Source organism: Delphinus delphis, chromosome 8 (genome assembly GCF_949987515.2).
Source record: "Delphinus delphis chromosome 8, mDelDel1.2, whole genome shotgun sequence".
NCBI lineage: Eukaryota > Metazoa > Chordata > Mammalia > Artiodactyla > Delphinidae > Delphinus > Delphinus delphis.
The window spans coordinates 14,525,414-14,530,631 of NC_082690.1; positions in this window are offsets into that span (position 1 = coordinate 14,525,414).

A 5,218-nucleotide genomic window follows, 5' to 3' on the forward strand; every position below is an offset into this window, starting at 1 on the left:
CGGGCTGGCCCAGGAGTTGACTCTCCCAGCAGGGGCGGGACGGGTGACTCTTCCCCCGCCTCCCTTTTTTTGGCTTGTTCTTGTGCCACGTGGATGAGAGAATCGGGCTTGGTGTTTTAGGGGTTTTGTTTGGTCTTTCAGTTTCTCTGACGCAGCGAATTTCTACAAAGCTTCTGCAAAATCAGACCTCGCCTCGCATTCAGCCTTTTGACTGCCCTGGGTCGGGAGAGAGGGGCTGGGGTTCTGCTGGCGTTGACATCCGTCAGGTGTGAAATCTTGATCAGTCGGGGCACCTCTCTGACGTGGTGGCCCTGAAAGCGCCCGCATTCTGTGAACCCCTGTGCAGTTTCTTTTCTGTCTCGTTGCCCTCACTTCCCCCATTCACGACCTTTCCCCAGTCCTGCCCACCTCCCCAGACCCCCATTCTCTCTCCCAGTAATAGGCCAAGCAGATTCAGGGAAATGTTACATTCCAGGCCACTCTGGAGAATGTCTGGGGATTCAAGATGCTCTTGACCATCAGAGGCTGTCCCACAAGCCCCAAGAAAGTAAGACTGCCCTGCCATGCACCCCAACAATGAACTGGGCGAAGGCAGGAGGGATCTGGATTCCTGCTTTCTCTCATTAACTGTGTGCTTCCGACACATTTTAAAAATTCTTCGGGCCTAGGTGTCCCGCTGGGTATAGTGGGAGTTGCTGAGACATACAAAGTCCTGCCAATCCCGGAAGAGACAACCCCAGGGGGATGCTCTGAACCTGGGGTTCCTTGATGTCCATTTCACTTCTGTTTATTCTAGGGCCCCCTATTCTTTCCAAGATCTTGATCACAGATGGTGAACACCCTCCTCTGCTCTGCAGCCGCCTTCCCTTCTAGGTTTTCCCCAGCACAGGGTTCTTATTAGTACCGAAGATGACAACAGGTACTCCGGCACCCAGGGACCTTGAAGACACCAGCAGACCAGATGCCCCTGAACTGCAGGGTGGGGCCCAGAACCCACCTCCTTACTGCTAACCCAGGGCTCTTCTTACTACACTTTGCTGCCTAAATTTAAGACTGAAAGTGATTCAAGAGGTTATCTAACTTGATGTTTTTCAAATTTGCCTTATCAAAAGAATCACCTAGGTGCTTGTTAAAAACACAGATAGCTGGATTCCTAAATCTAGTCCATCAGACTCCTTAGGAAAAAGAACTGAAAATTTGCATTTTAAACAAACAGCTCAGCGATGCTTGATATCAGGGATGGATAGCTGGTACTTGACAGAGGGTTAAGCTTAGAGGATCTAAAACAAACAGCATCTTTCCTGGGGAAACATCCTGGTCCCAAAGGAGTTTATCTCTCCATTATGGAGATAAGGCAGGCAGGCAGAGAACAGTGGATTAGCATAAAGACTGCTCCCCTAGGGCTTCCCACTCTGGGCTGGCAGGGCTGGAGAGGTGCCCAGGGTCTCAAAACTGGCCTCCTGCCTGACAGGACACTCATCGCAATCCAGCCTTAGAGATAGGTCTTCTCACGTGAGTCATTAGGGCCTCACCCACATTTCCTAACTTCCTCTGTTTCAGATCCTGTCCCCCATCCATCATCAGCTCTGCCCCCAGCCATATTCCTAGGCCCCTTCCTCTTCGCCCCAATGAGATCCCAGAAGAAGTAAACAAAGAAGCCCTGTGTTTGGTTTCTTTTCTAGGTGTAGGCTGTCTTTGTCTCTATTCAAATTCTGGGTTTGGAAACAAGGGTAGAAGACCTCATCTCTTCCTACCACCTCTTACCCATAATCAATGTCCTTGTTGAGTTCAACCACAGATCAAACTAGATTTTTCTTTTAGGATAGAGAATTTGTAGTCTCACTCCACTATGTAAGCCCTCCCTCTGTCCCTCTCCTTCCTTTTGATTTTACCTGACCAACTCTTCAAGATCCAGGACAAAACTTGAGTTTCCCAGGAAGACTTTCTCAGCTACTGACCTACAGCTCTGCACTATTCTCTCCTGGCTCTGAACTCCAACAATAACAATTATCATAGCAGCTACCATTCACCGTGTTCTTATTATGTCCACGTTCTGTGGCAAGCACTTTACATGTATCATCTTATTTAATTTTCGTGGCAACCCTCCAAAATATGTTCTATTCTTAGCCGCCTTTTACTGACTAGGAAACCGAGGCTTCCAGAAGTCACACAAGTAGGGGAGCCAGCAGGAATTCAAACACGAGGCCGCCTGACCACAACCCCCTTGCTTTTAACCACAATAACATCTGCCTGCCCGTGGCCCTTGCTTTCTTCCACCCCATTTGGACATGCATCCTGTGCTGTCTTCTTCTGTAATCTAATGGTTCCAAGTGTGGCAATCTTGTACCCCAGTGAGGCTGTCAGTTCAAACAGGACAGCTCTGTGCTGGGAACAGAGACTGCTTCCCTTAAACCAGCCAGGCACAGAAGCATCTATTCATCTTACACGTAAAGGCCCTCAGAGGAAGAGCTCTAACAAGCCCAGTTACTCTGACTACAACCAAACAGCCCTCATTATCAGAACATTCTTAATGTCTAATCTCAAGCCCTCTGCCACACCATAAACCAATTTCCTTCCTTTCTGATCCCTAGTCCTAGGAAAGCAGTTGTGAGTCGTGGTTCAAAACAAGGGCATCAGCATCTCAATCCTGGAGCTTGGCCACTCAGGAGCTGTGTGATTCAGGGAGCCTGTTTCTTCATCTGTAAAATGGGTGCATAAATGCTTACCTCACTGGGTTGTTTTAAAAATTAAATGAAACATTATGTACAAAACACTTCACAACGTGTTTGGCATATAGTAGAGGCCCAAGAAATGGTGGCTATTATTACTTTAAACTGTTTACCCACTCCTCTTATATCAACTATTAAGTCCCTGTTTGACCTACACGGGGTCCCCCCTCCCCGGCCCACACTCCATGCACACGCACAACTCCCTCCGGAACACTTTTTCTATTTATTCTCTTTAGGTCTTCCAGTTTATGCTACCGAGACCACTGAAACTGGGAAGTGGGCAGCAACACCTGGGCAAGCACCTCCCCTTTGCTTTTCAATCTTAGGGTGCCTCAATTTGGCAGGAAGAGAAATGCCATGCCATCTCCCGATCCCTGTCCAAGAAAACAGGTGCTGACGGAGCCCTGCGGAAGGCTGAAAGGGAAACTGAACCAGTGACCTCTATCTGGAGATGGGGAGAATGCGATAGGGAGCTTGACTTTGCAACAGTGGTAGGATTTTTCTTTCCATTTCTTTCTGTGGCTGGCGTCTGGGTTGGGTTACGGTACAGTTGCTCGGTGCTGGGCACTTGCCGATGGGACTGGTCATTCGTGCTTTGAGTCTGAGAGGGACCTGGGGATGGGGTGAGGTGCTCACCTCTACCTCTCCAGGTCACTGCAAAGCTCCAGTCACTGCTCTGCCCAAGCAGAAGTGCAAATTAGTTTTACAGCATCACACAGCTACTTGGTTACATAAATCCAAGGGCGTGGTGGGAAAGTGAACTGGAGAGGCAGCGGCCAGGATAGAGAGCGGGAAGGGCAGAGGGGCCAGGACTGCTGGGTGAGCAGCCATTCTCCCCAGGCAGAAAATCGGGCTGAGGGGAAGTTTAGATGAAGTTGGGCTGAGTCAGTGACCTTTAGGAAGGAAAAGGAAGCCTGAATGATCGGAACTGCCAGAGAAGGTACATCTCAGCTCATCGATTCTAGACCAGGGACTCTTGAAGTTCTCAAACATAACCATCTTCTTCTCCATGCTAGTTCTTTCCGGGGGCCTTTCTTACTCTCCTACCTGGATACTTATCCATCCATCCATCCCTCCATCCATCCATCCATCCCGTCAGTCATCTAGTCACATACTCTGCTAGATGCTGTGGTCACAGCGGTGGAACAAAGCAGATGCAGCATTTCCTTATCCTGAGATGGAACCTCCAGCTGCAAGGCAACTAGACATTAAAAAAAGAAGTGCAGAAACAAATATTTAAATTATAATTGTAACTGGTACTGTGGAGAACTAGAGGAGACTCTAGCTTAGACCCACAATGTCTAGGTTGACTTAAAAGATGAATCAGGGTTGATACGCAAAGATGATATTCCAGGCAAAGGGAATGGCTTAGGTATGGGCCTGAGCCTGGTGGGCTTCCCAGAAACTTCACCAAGTGCCTGAGGTGAGATGAGGGGAGGAGAGCTGCTGGAAATAATGCGGGGCCTTGCAGGCAATGTTAGGATGTGAGTATAGTTTTGTTTTGTTTTCCTAAGAACAGGGGGGCAGTCACTGAAAGGTATTATATAAGGGAGTGACATGAGCAGACTTGTATTTTGAAAAGGTCACTGTGGAAGTGGATTGCAGCAGTCCAGAGGAGAGGTCATGGTGGCTTGGACCACGGTGGCGGCAGCAGGTGAGAGAGGTGTTGGACTTCAGCTGCATTTTGGAACTAGGATTTGGAAATAGGATTCGATGTGTCTTTGGACTTGGGGTGGAGAGGGAGGGTCAAGGACATTTGGCTTGGGCCATTGGGCAGCACCACGCATGGGGATTGGGAAGCCTGGGGAAGAAGCCCTTACATTACTTTTTTGGTAGCTTTTCTGGTACTTTTCACACTTTGCCTTTTGTTTTAATGATTCCACAGCATTTGTTCTTGAACCAGAAGGTATAAAAGAACTGAGGGGGAATTCCCTGGTGGTTAGGGCTCCGAGCTTCCACTGCAGAGCCACGGGTTCGATCCCTGGTTGGGGAACTAAGATCCTGCATGCCCTGCAGTGCGCCCCACCCCCCAACAAAATAAATTAAATAAATAAAAGAACTGAGGCCCGCTATTAGTGGCTCTGCTCAGATTAGAAGCCAGCTTTAGCCTCCTCTGTGATGCCTCACAGGATTTCCCTTTCATGGCTGGGGCAGGGTGTACTGGCTCATCTTCGTATTCCCCTTGAGCCCAGCACAACACCCTGTGCACAGAGGGTTTCAATAATGAGGTTTTCTACAGCCCTGTGTACCTGGCACTGTGCCGTGCAGTGAGGACCTGAGGCATAGTCCTTGCTCTCAAGAATCTCACTGGTCATGTGAGAACAGGGCCCCCTCGGGTAGCAGGCTGGGCCACGTCATCAAAACGGAAGCCCTCAGGCCATCTGCAGAGGCCAGCACTGCTCCCTACTGCTGGAAAGCACAGATGGAGGGAGATACAGATGTGTGTCCCTGAGGGCATCCTGGCCCCTCACGCACCAGTAACTCCATCA